Genomic DNA, 15,348 nt, shown 5'->3' with positions numbered 1-15,348 from the left:
AATGCTCATGGGCCACTGTCAGTGTAAAGAATATATGAAAATTTGGAGTGACAGAAGGCCACTTCGCTCTCGGTTATTTCCTTTCACACAACAATGAAAGCCAGCACCGGATGCTAGGAATCTGAAACAAGTGCGAGAAATCTCTGGCAGCATGTATGAAGAGGGAAACAGTTAACATTTCAAGTTGAATATGAACAGAACCTTCTGTACAATGTGTTCTTTAGATCTGGTGAATCTTTAGCAGTGAGTAAAACAAATATAGACAGCAATATCCAAGTTTTTAAAAATGTATTCATTCTTGGAATATGAGTGCCGCTGGTGACATTATAAATTTATTACTTGTTACCCATCTGTATTTGTCCTTGAGAAGGTTGTGGTGTCCAGTTTGTACGTTCACTTTGCAATATTCTGAAATGAGGTGGTGTGAAATCTGAGCTAGCCGGTCTGTTACTGTGTATCTGAGATATTCTTAAAATGCAGTTTGGATGATTATGGCTTCAATTTTAAAGTATTGTTGTCAACCCAGTAATTGATTGATTGACTGTTGGATCTTTCTTGCTTATAAATAAGCAAAGATCAAGTTTTAAATAATAGATCGAACCCTCTTCGGGAAAGCCCAGTGTGAAGCAACTGCAGTCCCGTAGCTAAAGGAGGACTGTAATTTGGAACTTTTAACTTATTTACTGCTTTATGCTGAGAAGAACTGTAATGTTGAACTTGTAACACCTTTATTTTTTCAACTGTTGGCCTATGACTTATTACCTGGGTACCTTGTACGCAATATCGTGCCGTGAATTGCAACATTGTACATTTTCCACTGCACTCCTGTGTCCCTGCTCTCGAGTAAATGTGACAGTAAAACTTAATTATAATTCTAAACATGTAGCTGGACTTGCACACCGGGGAGCTCTCAGAAGGAACTGGCATTTGCAAAGCGCCTTTTACTACCTCAGAAAGTTTCATAGCCAACCGCAAAGCTTTGAAATGTGGGGAGATTTTGTACCATGAGGAAGCGCAACTGCCAAAGTGTGCACAGCAAGATCCTACAAGCACTCATTTGTTCAATAGCCAGATGATTCTTCGCTTCAATGACTGACGAATGATTCGGCCTTGGCCAGGATGCCAGGAGGACTGAGATAATGGGAACTGCAGATCTTGCTCAGTTTGAATAGTGCTGTGGGATCGTTTATACACAGACGAATAGAACCTTGATTTATTGGCCCATGTTTTGATTTGGTAATGGCGGCAGCTTTTGGGTGCACAGAACAGCGTGGATATTTGGAAGTTTCTGTCAGAAATTCTGTTCCCCTCAAAAGGCTGCAGTGTCGATGCAGGTCAGACTGCAATCAGTTTAAATGTTCTGACCTGGTGAGAATGAATAAAAAAAGAAGCATTTATGGGATGAGGGCGTCACTGACCAGGTAGCATTGCCCATCCTGAATTGCCTAGAGGGCAGTTTAGAGTCAACCACATTGCTGTGGGTCTGGAGTCACATGTAGGCCAGACCAGGTAAGGATGGCTGTTTCCTTCCATAAGGGGCATTAGTGAACCAGATGGGTTTTTCCGACAATCGACAATGGATTCACAGTCATCACTACATTCTTAATTCCAGATATTTCTATTGAATTCAAATACCACCATCTGCCATAGCGGGATTCAAACCTGGGTCCCCAGGATATTATCCGGGTCTCTGGATTAACAGTCCAGTGATAATACCACTAAGCCATTGCCTCCCCTCTATGCTGTTTGTGTCGCTGTAAAATCCCTCAAAAAGGGTTGCGTCTTATTGAAAGATTTTTAACTGGGTTCTAACACCATACAAACTTCCTAATTATTGCTGGGCGGCCCCATTGCTCCTGTGGACCCAATTTCATGTTTTGGAAATGTCATTTGTCTTCATATAGTGACCCAAAAGTACCTGTATTTTAAATTATTTAAGTTTATTCATTGATATTTATGCTTCACTTTAATCCGAATCATAACATTTTTATCATCTAAGAATTTAGTTTTAATTGCTGTCTGTGAGAATAATTTAATGTAACTGGTGTACGGAATGGTTACAGTGCATAGGGAGGTCATTTGGCCCATCATGTCTGTATGAGCCTTTGGAACATTTTGACTTAGTGCCTTTTTGCCATAATCTTGCAAATAGTTTCTATTTAAATAATCATCCAGTGCCCTCTTGAATGCCTCAATTGTAACTACTTCCACCGCACTTAAAGGTCGTGCATTCTAAATCCAGAACCCTCACTGTTTGAAAAAAAAGCCTTTCCTCAATTTCTTTTGCAAAACACTTGAAAACCGCACCCTCTAGTTCTACATTTGTGTCTCCTCCAGCTGAGTGAGTAAAAGCAGTCTGATTCTCAATTTTAAATTAGCCTTCAAAGCGGGGAAATGAACATACACATTGCACTAAAAGCGAAATACTGCAGATGCTGGGAATCTGAAGCAACTGCAGAGAATGCTGGAGAAACTCAGCAGGCCTTTGGAGAGAGAAATGGGGTTAATGTTTCCAGCCCAGTATGACTCTTCTTCTTCTGCTGCTGAAGAACTGGAAAGGGATCCAAGCTGCCTGTTCCAGAGAAGGCAGTCAGGCCATTCTGAGGGCACAGTTGGCCTTCCTCTGAAGCAGGGAATGAGGGACCGAGGTCTAGCTGGCAGCTGCTGGCAGTCAGAGGCCCTCAGTTCCCGTGAGTGGCAGTGCCACTAATCTGTGTGCCCCTGGGAAGACCAGGACTGAGGAGAGAGATGGGTAATGGTCATGCAGCTTTTGGGGACGTTGTTGGAGAGGTAGGCTTTTACCAGATGAGGGTCTTGGGGAGGGGTGAAGACAGGGTTGGATGTCAGTGGCACCTCCTTCCAGATATGTGTGCCCTCAGTCAGGCTTTGAGTGCCTTTAATCAAGCCTCCAAACTGAGGCCCACTGACCACCAACACCGTGCAGCCCATAAAGCACTCTTCGTCCGTCTAGAGGGGAGAATTTGCTATGTGATATATAGTAAATATGTAGGATTTTTGGATTTTGAATTAGTGACATGTGGGTTTTTCCATGTCTGAAGCCTTTAATATTAACTTGTTAATATTTCTGTAACCATAGTCATTAATTTTAAATCAGTTGCGAGAGCTAGCCTTCAGAGCTGCAGGGTTTGTGTGAATCTGTAGTTAAACTGAACAAGGTAAAGAACTGTGTGTCAAGTTTTTTATTAGAAATTTCTGGACCTTTTTAAAGCTTAATGAAAATATCAATAGTTTAGAGAAATACTTTTCAGTGTCAGTTTCAGCTTTGGAAAGTTTGGCAGTCCTTGGATGAAGATGGATGTATAAAGCAGTGTCCCTGGAGACGGGGGAAGATAGTAAAAATAGATTACCTTACAGTAAGAAATTTACAGTTAGCCCCAGAGCTGAAGTGCTTGGGTAATACCATGCAAAAGGTTATTTGAGGGTGAGAATGTTTTAACTTGGGTATAAAAAAACTTCAGTAAAAGCTTATTAAGTTTTCCACTTGGGAGTTGAAATCAATTAAACCTACTAAAGTGTTAGACAAAGGATGAATAATGTTTGAGGTATGGTTTTGGTTACCAAACAGCAGATTTCTTTGGGATCTGTAATGCGCTGCTTTTTGGTATCTGTAAGGAGTGCTTTGGGATTAATGGGATCATACTTTTATCATGTATTTAGCAATCTTTATTATTTGTAAATAGATTGGTTTGTTCTGTTATATCTTCATATATTTTAGTTATAAGACTTTTATTTTACTGTTAAAACCAGCTCTGCAACATTGTGTGTTTATGACCCACCAAGAGTCCGCCTTGTTAATTCCAACACAAACCAAGATATGATCTATCAAAGACAGTAGGAACTGCAGATGCTGGAGAATCTGAGATAACAAGGTGTAGAGCTGGATGAACACAGCAGGCCAAGCAGCATCTTAGGAGCACAAAAGCTGACATTTCAGACCTAGATGAAGGGTCTGGGCCCGAAACGTCAGATTTTGTGCTCCTGAGATGCTGCTTGGCCTGCTGTGTTCATCCAGCCCCACACTTTATTATCTTGGATTCTCCAGCATCTGTAGTTCCCAGTATCTCTGACCAGTTTATAGTCCAACAGGTTTATTTGAAATCTCAAGTTTTTAGAGTGCTGCCCCTTCATCAGGTGAAGTGAAGAGAAGCATACAGGCACAGGATTTATAGGCAGAGAAATCAATGGGTAGAGACATTGAAAGATCATACAGATGGTGTGAGTGGAGGGTCTATAACTGAATAATAAATCTCTGCAGGTGATCAACTTGTAAGGCCGCATGAGCAAAGTATCAACAGCTGCTCGGTAATTCTGTGCTGTCTTGAATGCTGCCTTGGAAGGTGCTTACCAAAAGTTCGGAGCCTGAATGTCCTTGACCGCTGGAGTATTCCCCGACTTGGAGCGAACATCCCTGTCTGACAATTGTTGTGCGGTGCCCATTCATTTGTCGCCATAGCGTCTGCATGGTCTCGCCAATATACCATGCCGCGGGGCATCCTTGCTTGTAGTGTATGAGGTGGACAACACTGGCTGAGGACCTTCAGCCTCTGATCTTTGGGTAAACATCCTCCAAGGCGGTCTTTGAGATATGCAACAGCACACAATCGCCAAGCAGAGACTGGTAGCCAAACTCCATGCCCATGAAGACGGACTCAACCGTGTTCTTGGGTTCGTGTTGCGCTACATGTGATCCCACCACACAGTTCTGTATCTGTCAAACCTTCCTTACAGTTCTGTTTTAACACCATCACCTCGATAACGTGCTGTGATCTCTCTACCTTTGTTAGTTTGTACAGTTTTCGATTATTTATTGCTTTGGTTAGACTTTCAGCATGCAACTCTTACACATATCGTGTTATTCCAGCTGTTTGGTTTGTTTCCAGCACCACCTTATTTTTAATGTTTTGTAATTATCTCTCTGCCTTAATTGGATTATAGACCATCATTTACTATTCGGCTTTTGACACTTTACTCACACGGTCTGACACACCTGCAGAGACTTACTATTCAGTCTGTAGATACTCCACTCACTCACTTTGTATGATCTTTTGATCTCTTTGCCCATTGAATTCTCTGCCTGTAAATTCTGTGCCTTTATACTTTTCTTCACTTCACCTGATGAAGGGACAGCGTTCCAAAAGCCTGTGATTCCTAATAAACCTGTTGGACCATAACCTGGTGGCATGTGACTTCAGACCTTGCCCACCCCAGTCCAACACTAGCACCTTCATGTTACAGACATGAAAGTTAGAGAACTTCACTTGAAGCTGGGGTTGCATTTTGCTGGGGTGCCAAGGTGGCTCAGTGGTTAGCCATGCTGCGTCACAGCCCCAGGGACCTGGGTTCAATTTTACCCTCAGGCAACTGTCTGTGTGGAGTTTGCACATTCTGCATGGGTTTCTTCCAGGTTCTCCGGTTTCCTCCCACAGTCCAAAGTTGTGCAGGCTAGGTGGATTGGCCATGCTAACTTGTCCGTAGTGTCCAAGGATGTGTAGATTCAGTTATAGGGGGATGGGTCTGGATGGGATGTTCTGAGGGTCACTGTGGGCTTGTTGGGCCAAAGAGCCTGTTTCCACACTGTAAAGATTCAATGATTAATACAATGGCAAATGAACTCACTTTTCCTTTTATACGCTAGCTTCAGCAAACAGAAGCATTCATCTAGAGCGAGTGGGTTACGAGATAGATTAGAATTGATGCCCCAAAACATTAACTCCAATTCTCTCAACACAGATGCTGCCTGACCTGCTGAGTGTTTTCATTACTTTCTCTTGCTACTTAAGATTTCAGCATCCAAAGTGTTTGCTTCTCTGTAATGGAAGGAACTGTGAGTGATACTGTGTGCAGAAGAAAAACATTGGGGGTACCATAATGAAACTGTGTCAACCAAAGGGAGATGGCAAGGCAGAGGTGATGATGTAGCTGGTGGCTGAGGCCTGTATTTCAACTTTCTCATCCAGGGTTGAGATGTAGTAGAAGCCACTTTCCGATGAATGGGTGAAGCGTGAAGATGAGCCTGAAGGTGAATCACCTCTGAATACACTTAAGTATCATGTGTAACTATCCAAACAAAACAAAGACTACCCTTTCCAAGACTGAGCACCTTGAGGTTATTAACGCAGAATGTTACTAAGTGCTCGCTGTGTTATATTAAAAGAAAACTTAAAGTCTATCAGTGTAGGGGCCTAGACAGTGTAGATGTGGAAAGGTTGTTTCTCCTTGTGGGACAGTCTAGGGTCAGAGGGCATCATCTCCGAGTAAGGGGGAACATATTTAAGACGGAGATGGGGGGATGTTCTTCCCTCAGAGGGTAGTTTGTCTATGGAATTCTTTACTGCAGAGGGAATTTGAGGCTGTGACTTTATGTATACTTGAGGCTGAGATAGACAGCTTTTAAATCAGTAAGAGTATCAAGAGTTAAGGGGAAAAGACAGGAATGATGAGGATTATCAGACCATCTCATTGCATGGCGAAGCAGATACAACGGGATAAGTGGACTATTTCTACTCCTTCATAGAACATAGAACATTACAGCACAGTACAGGCCCTTCGGCCCTCGATGTTGTGCCGACCTGTCATACCGATCTGAAGCCCATCTAACCTACACTATTCCATGTACGTCCATACGCTTATCCAGTGACGACTTAAATGTACCTAAAGTAGGCGAATCTACTACCGTTGCAGGCAAAGTGTTCCATTCCCTTAGTACTCTCTGAGTAAAGAAACTACCTCTGACATCTGTCCTATATCTTTCACCCCTCAATTTAAAGCTATGCCTCCTCGTGCTCACTGTCGCCATCCTAGGAAAAAGGCTCTCCCTATCCACCCTATCTAACCCTCTGATTATTTTATATGTTTCAATTAATTCACCTCTCAACCTTCTTCTCTCTAATGAAAACAGCCTCAAGTCCCTCAGCCTTTCCTCATGAGACCTTCCCTCCATACCAGGCAACATACCAGTAAATCTCCTCTGCACCCTTTCCAGAGCTTCCACATCCTTCTTATAATGCAGTGACCAGAACTGTACACAATACTCCAAGTGCGGCCGCACTAGAGTTTTGTACAGCTTCACCATAACCTCTTGGTTCTGGAACTCGATCCCTCTATTAATAAAAGCTAAAACACTGTATGCCTTCTTAACAGCCCTGTCAACCTGGGTGGCATCTTATTGCAGAAATCACGGGCTGTCTAGTGCACACTGACCCTGTGAAGAGCATCCCATCTGGACCCTTCCACCTACCCTTTCCCATTAACCCTGCATTTCCCATTGGCAAATACACCTAACCTGCACATCTTTGAACTGTGGGAGGAAACCCATGTAGACACGGGGAGAACGTGCAAACTCCGCTCAGACAGTTTCCCGAGTGGAGAATCAAACCTGGGCTTCTGGCACTGTGAGGCAGCGGCGCTAACCACTGAGCCACTGTGCTGCCCTAAATGGTCTTATAGTAGCCCCCATCATTTAGGACGGTATTTGGATATACTTGTTGCTTCTCTTGATCCAACTAGTGGCTGTGTTTGGGTTCAGACATGTAACTACTCAACAGCAGACCTGACTCCAGGCTGATGAATCCCCTGCTTCCAGAAACATATCGTCTGGCCTTGTTTGGAAGGGGCTGGCATTGCCTTGTACAATGCAGTTCCATCCCTTACACTGAATCGTGGCTCGGACACAGAGTTTCTCTGTCTGAACCCGCCCATCCCCCTATGCAGAAAGCAGTTTGAATTGAAGCCAGCAGAAAATTGCAGTGGGAGCAGCTTTTAGCCAGAACATGATGGTAGTTTGTACCAAGCTAAACAATGAACTAAGATAGAAAGTCATGATAAGGAGGTGTCGATGTTCGACTGGGGTGGACAAAGTCAGAAGTTACCAGATAACAGTCCAACAGGTTTATTTGAAATCACAGATAATCGATTTCAAATAAAACTGTTGGGCTATAACTGTTGTAGTGTGATTTCTGAAGGTATAAAGTGGAAGCAAGGTGCTGGTTGGCTAGTTAGTCCCACTTTAACGCCAGTGTGTCTTTCACGAACATCTGGAGACTTTAGTGTAAATTAATCTTTCTTCTTGGAACATTATTCTGTTCCTGAGTAAAAATGCATCAAATAAAAGCAGCTACTTGCATTACAGACTGAACCTTTTATTTCAATAGGCTTTTGTTCACAGTGAGGTTTCGCAGGATAAATGGGCACTTTCTGAGCTGTGGCTCAGATAGGGCCACTCATGCCTGTGAGTCAGGAGTGTTCATCGAAGCAATTCCTGTTTCAGACACTCGAACAGAAAACGCAGGGATATCATTCCGATAAATGTGATGTGGAGGTGCCGGTGCGGGACTGGGGTGGACAAGGTCAGAATTCACACGACACCAGGTTATAGGCCAACAGGTTTATTTGAAAACACAAGCTTTTGGAGCTTCACTCCTTCTTTGGGTGTTAGTGGGAATGATAGTATCAGACACAGAATTTATGAGTGAAAGATCAAAGGATCACGCTGCTGATGAGGATGTGTTAAACAAACCTAAGATGCTGTTACATCTTTAATCACTTAGAAGGTTTTTAACACGTAAATGTAAATCCCCCAATATTTTTCAAGTCACTGTCCTGAGAGAATTAAAGGAGTTAACAGTGTAAAGGAGGTGACATTTTAGGTCAGACACTGTGAGGTCTTGTTTGGAATCTGTTTGTGTTTTGGTTTGGAGGCAGACTGGTTTATTTGTTAAGTAGGAATTCAGACTGACTGTATATAAATTGTGTGCTTTTTGTATGAAATAGAACGTATCTGTGAATACAAATACACCGCACAGATTTGTGTGTGTGTGTGTGTGTGTGTGTGTGTGTGTGAGAGAGAGAGAGAGACAGAGAGAGATAGAGAATTGGGGGGCAGGTACGGGGTGTAATTGTGAACGATCCTGCAGTTGGAGTAAGAAGAGCAGGGTAATCCTTCACAGTGTTCTGGTCAATGCCTAAAAAACACATGATCTAGTTATCAGTACTTGTTGTATGTGAGATATTGCTGTATGCAATTTGGCTGTTGTGGATCCAGTCTTAAAACAGGGACTATACTTAAAAATCCTTTTCAGACAACCTGAAGCCACAAAAGGTGCTACATTAATGCAGGCTTCATCTTCAGTTGGGAAGTTGGTGGCATAGGGGTAGTGTCACCAGGCTGCAGGAGCTAGGTTAACATTCTGGAGGTATGGTTTCAAGCCCCACCATAGCAGCTGATGAATTTTGAATTTAGTAAAAATCTAGAATAATAGGCTTTTTAAAAATTCATCCACAGGATCAGGATGAAGCTGCCTTGGTCAGCATTTATTGCCAAGAGTCAACCACATTGCTGTGGGTCTGAAGTTACATGTAGGCCAGACCAGGCAAGGATGGCAGTTTCCTTCCCTAAAGGACATTAGACAAAGGCAGAGATAGTAGGAACTGCGGATGCTGGAGAATCTGAGATAACAAGGTGTAGAGCTGGATGAACACAGCAGGCCAAGCAGCATCAGAGGAGCAGGAAAGCTGACGTTTCGGGCGTGGGGTCGACCCTTACGTCACCATCTTCCCTTACTCTGTGTTTGCAAATCCTCAGTCAGGGGAAGGAGCCTCCTGGGACCTGTAAAAGCCTCTGAGAATTAAATATGTTTCAATTACACTGCCTTTTATTCTAAACCATAGAGGCTCATTTGATTCAATCTCCACTCATAGGTCAGCCCTCTCAATCCAAGCTTACTCATATACATTTTAAGATTCTTGTAGCCCTGCACTAAGAATTATTTCAGTAAACAATGGATGGAGTAAGATAAATGTATTATAACATTGCTATTACTTGAAATCCAAAATTTGGGGTCAAAGGTACAGGAAAACCATGAATAAATTAAAGAAAGAGAAACTATATTTTATACTCTGAGTAGATTATGAAGCTCATTACCACAAGTAGTAGTTGAGGTGAATACAAGACATGTACATAAGGAGAAGCTACGCAGACACATGAGGAAGAAAGGTAAAACAGAGCATGGTCATTGGGTGAGATCAAGGACAAGGTTAGGACAAGGCTCATTTGGAGAATAAACCTCAGCATAGACTGGTTTGACCGAATGGCTTGTTATTGTGCTGTAAATTAGAAGACTGAGTGTAAATGTTTTGGATTAAGTGTGAGAAATAATTAGAGGCTACTATGCCAGAATGATAGAAATGGACCCCTCCCCCAAAATCTTTGCTCTAGGCTACAATGCCAGTAGTTACCAGCTGGTGGTGCTGCTGAGAACAGTGCCCTACTTTAGGGACCATAGTTTCTCCTCCTCTGTTATTAACAAAAGCCTCAAACACATTGCCCTCAAATCCCCTGCTTCTGCCCTCAAACTCTCTCTCCCCCAACAACAATAAGGATAGAATCCCCTTGGTCCTCACATACCATCCGAATACAACGCGTCATCCTCCGACATTGCTGCCACTTACAATCAGACCCCACCACCAAAAAGATGTTTCCCTCCCCACCCCTGCCTGCTTTACGCAGGGACCGTTCATTCTGTGACTCCCTCGTCAGGTTCACACTGTAACTGCAGGAAGTGCTACATCTGCCCCTACACCTCCCCTCTCACCTTTGCCCAAGGCCCCAACAATCCTTCCAAATCTGGCAGACATTTGTTTGCCCTTCATCCATCCTCATCTACTGTATCTGTTGCTCCTGATTTGGTCTCACCCATGATAACAAAGTGTGGAGCTGGATGAACACAGCAGGCCAAGCAGCGTCTCGTCCATATCCGGGAGACCAAATGCAGGGACTGGAGGACCGGGCCGCAGAGCATCCGTGCTCTGCGCGCACCAAGCAACTCAGCCTTCCGGTTGCCATCCACTTTAACTCCCTCTTCCAGTCCCCTGGTGATGTGTCCGTCCTTGGCCTCCTCGACTGCCAGAGGGAGGCCAAACGTAAACTGGAGGTATAATACCTTCTGTTTCACCTCAGGAGCTTACAGCCCCATTGACTTCACCAGCTTCAAAATCTCACATCTCCCAGCCTGTCCATCTTCTGAATCACCTATCCAGTCCACCCTTCCCACTGACCAACCACCATTACCCCCCACCTGCATCGACCTATCTCCATCCCACCTACCCTCCCTCTATTTATTTCTGAGCTCCCCTCCCCCTCCTCAGTCCTGTCAAAGATGTTTGGCCTTTGATGTTGACTTCCCTGTTCCTCAGATACTCTCACCTTCTGTGCTTCTCCAGCTCAACATTCATTGAATGCCACTGATAAGCCCACCAGTGCCATCAATAGGCCATCATGGGTACTGACAATTGTTTGCAAAATAAATGTGTGACAGTCTCCTGTGTTAACGCATTCAGAGGGTTTTCAGTGAAACTTCATTCCTGAAGCAGTCATCTGCTTCAGAGGCTGATGATACACCGGTTGCCATGGCAAGGTCATTTTGGGAGCAGTCACCAAGTCTGCTGAAGCGTTAACTTCCATAGTAATGTTTTCATATTGCTGACCCAATAATGCCTTTGCTTTTCTAATTATCTGTTGTTGTCGTCCTTTTGTCTTTGTGTATGATGGAACCTTGTAATAATGCCCCTTTAAATCTAGTCCACTCTCATTGTAACAGTCCTCAGCAGCATCGAACGTAGAACAACAAATTATACATGGCATAGGCGCGTTATGCAAATGTTGAATGCCAGCTCTGGTTGTTTGACAACAGAGGCAGTGACAGAGGTCAGATGGTATTAAAAGCATAAAATGATGGCGTGATATATTCATTAAAAAAAAGACAATGGGAACAGCGAAAAGGTTTTCATCCCATTTATCTGGGTTTGTTGTTCAGGATGATATACTGAAGTAGACTGACACAGCCCCATTCCTGCTTGTCGTTGTGTTCTGTCCCCATTATTCAGCTTCCTGATAAATCTATCATCTTTCATGTTTCAACCGAGTCAACATTTGCTGCACTAGATGGCAGTCTATTCCATACTCCACTGCATGCTCTGAAATATGAAGAGGATGCCCTTTCACCACTGTTTAACTTGGCAGATCATAAAATTGGATCAGCTGGCTGATCAACGTGCCAGGCTTTGCTGGGAAGAATCAGTGAAAACAGCTCCCTTTGTCCTACCCCTCCCCCGCTCACAAGATTCACCCGAAATCCCTCTCTCAGATCTAGCCTGACTTCCAACCAAGTCCTGCTGCTGATTTGTTGGACTCTGTCCCCTCTTAACCCATGATATCTTGCTGCAGTGACCTCATGGAACATCGAGCATGGAGAAAGACCAGTCGGCCCATTGTGAATATGCTGCCTCTTTTGCATAGCTGCCCAACTGGTGCCTCTTACCCTGTACCCCTGAAACTGTTTCATGGTCATAGAGTCATAGAGGATGGAAACCAGTCCAAACACTCCATGCTGACCATAATCCCAAACTAAACTAGTCCCACCGGCTTGTGTTCGGCCCATATTCCTCCAAATATTTCGTATAGTGTACTTATCCAAATGTCTTTTAAACATGCTCACTGTACTCACATCCATCAATTCTTCTGGAAGTTCATTTGACACATTACTTTTGCCTCTTATGTCTTTTTTAAAAACTTTCTCCTCTCACCTTAGAAATATTCCTTTTAGTCTTGAGATCCCCCACCCTAAGGAAAAGACATCTGCCATTCATCTTATCTATGCCGCTTGTGGTTTTACAAACCTCGATTAAAAAAAAAGGTCACCCCTCAATCTCCTATGTTCCAGTGAAAAAAGCCCCAGCCTCTCCTGTCTCTCCTTATGACTCAAACCTTCCATTTCTGGCAACATCTTAGTGAATCCCACCCTCTCCAGCTTAATAATATCTTTCCTAGAACAAGAACTGGACACACATATACTCCTTTCCAAGTCTTGCCTGGTCCCCTTTGGGAAAAAACAAGGTGTTTCCTAAGCAGGTACATTTGGTTTCTTTTGTGTAACCCTATGAACTATAAAGCCAGTCTCCATCTGTTACCCCTATTTAAGCCAAAGAACCCAATGCCAATCAAACTGTGTCTTAATAAATGTTTTAGGGTTCATCTCTGAAACATTAGTGTTCCCAGAAACAAACACTGTTCGTTTCTGTTGAGAGGACTTTGAAACCATTTGACAGCATCCTTCTTTCAGCTGGCACACTGACGCTGCCCTAACCAACAAATACTGTGCACAGACAAGAGAACAAATGTTGAGAATTTAGAATGGGACTTGCATGGAGATCTGCTCATAGCCAAGTTTTTGTGTGGTGAAGGTACATATTGGGTTCCTCCTATTTTCTAACTTGTGGTTAAATTTAGCTGGGTGCCCCAATGGATTTCAGCAAAATAACTCTAGAGAGATTTTAATATATTACCTGGAATGTAATCAGTCACACAAATACCGACACTGAGCCAACAGAGAGAATAGGACGGGTAGCCAAGGAGGTGGACATTAAGATATATCTTAGAAGTGAAAAGGCAGAATGCCTGAGGGAGGGAATGCCGAGCCACAGGGCCGAGGTGGCTGGACGCATAGTATTGGCAGAGGATTGAATTGTGCAAAGAGTCAAGAATTGTAGGAACATCCAAATCCCAGAGTGTTTACAAGATTAATACTGATCAGTAGCCCTTTTTATTCCTTTATGCGATGTGGGAGTCACTGACTCAATCAGTGTTCCTAGCCCATTCTAATTTCCCTTGAGAAGGTATTGACGAGTTGCCTCCTTGAACCACTGCAATCCCGAAATTGTGACCCAGCAGCAGCGAAGGAACAGCAATATATTTGCAAGCCGCAATGGTGTTCAGTTTGCAAGGGAATTTCTGGTTGTGGTGTTCTCATGTATCTTTGTCCTTTTAAGTGTTAGAGGTTATGAGTTTGAAAGGTATTGTTAAAGGATTCTCGATGAGATGTTACAGTGCATCTTGTAGATGGTACACACTGCTACCACTGGGCATCACTGGCGAAGGAACAGAATGTATAGGTGGTGACATGGTGCCAATTGAGTGGTTTAGTTTTAGATGTGTCAGGTTTCTAGGGCTACACCCAAGTGGACAGTACTGCATCACAATCCTGACTTCCAGTTCAGTTTACGGTCAATTGTAAACCCCAGATTTTGCTAGTGGGGGATTCAATGGTAATGCTATTGAATGTCAAAGGGAGATAGATTTTCTGCTCTTGCAGTTGCTCATTGACTAGTACTTACGTGTTTTGAATGTTACTTGCCACTTATCACCCAAGCCTGAATGTTCATAGACCATAGAATCATAGAATCCCTAAGCGTGGAAACAGGCCATTCAGCCCAACAAGTCCACACTGTCCCTCTGAAGAGCATCCCACCCAGACCCATTTCCCTAATTTCCCATGTCTAACCCAAACATCCCTGAGCACTATCGGCAATTTAGCATGGCCAGTCGACCTACCATGCACATCTTTAGACTGTGGGAGGGAACTGGAGCACCTGGAGGAAACTCACGCAGGCGTGGGGAGAATGTGCAAACTCCACACAGACAGTCACCTGAGGCTAGGGTCAAACCTGGAGTCCCTGGCTCTGTGAGGCTGCAGTGCTAACCACTGAGCTACAGTGCCGCCCTTTGTCTAGATCTCACTGCGTTTAACCACAGGCTGCTTCAGTATCCAGGACGTTGTGAATGGTACTGAACATCCTCCTTCTGACGGTAAAATAGAAGTAGATGATGACGATCAGTCCTAGGATACTACCCTGAGGAACTTCTGTAGAGCTATCATAGGACAAAGTTGTATGGCTTAGAGCAATCCCAACCTTTTGCCTTTGTGTTAGCAATGAGTCCAACCAGTGGAGACTTCTCCCCCAATTCCCACTGACTTCAATTTTGCTGGGGCTCCTGGACGTTTAGGGCAGTCACTCTCACCTGACAAGACTAGCCCTTTTGTCCATGTTTGGATCAAATCTAAGAGGTCAAAGGTTGAGTTGCCCTGGTGCAATCAAAACTGAGGGTCACTTATTGCTATGTACTGTCAATGCCACGGTATCACTGTGTTAATGACTGATAGCAGACTGAAGTGGCATTACTTGACCACGTTGGAATGGTCCTGCCTTATGTGCACAGCGTATACTTAGTCAGTTATCCACAGTGCCAAGTATTTACCAGTGTTGCAGCTGTAGTGGAACAGCTTGACAGTGTGTCAAGTTCTGGAGCACAAGTGATAAGATAGCTGAGATATTGTCAATGCCCACAGTATCAAGAGCCTCTCTGGGCTACTTCAGTCTGAAGGACAAAAGAACTGAAGGTGGCAGAATATAAAGTGTTTCTGTAATGAGTGTTTAGGTTCTAAATGGGATTAGCTGGGTTAGTCTTGTAAAGCCCCTTCATGGCCACAGTGGGCT

General features: G+C 43.7%; 1 protein-coding gene across 1 annotated transcript in view; it reads left to right on the top strand.

Annotated features, from left to right (window-relative positions):
* The first annotated feature begins 25 nt into the window (after positions 1 to 25).
* LOC125458849 (mastermind-like protein 2) overlaps positions 26 to 15,348 on the top strand; it is a 558,191-nt gene continuing 542,868 nt past the window's right edge. Inside the window, exon 1 of the mRNA XM_048544602.2 lies at positions 26 to 243. The gene's annotated coding sequence lies outside the window, so the exon portion shown is untranslated. The remainder of the gene's footprint in view (positions 244 to 15,348) is intronic.

Source organism: Stegostoma tigrinum, chromosome 15 (genome assembly GCF_030684315.1).
Source record: "Stegostoma tigrinum isolate sSteTig4 chromosome 15, sSteTig4.hap1, whole genome shotgun sequence".
NCBI classification, from domain to species: domain Eukaryota; kingdom Metazoa; phylum Chordata; class Chondrichthyes; order Orectolobiformes; family Stegostomatidae; genus Stegostoma; species Stegostoma tigrinum.
The sequence above is the reverse complement of the archived record's forward strand: the minus strand, read 5'-3'. Positions and strand labels throughout refer to the sequence as shown.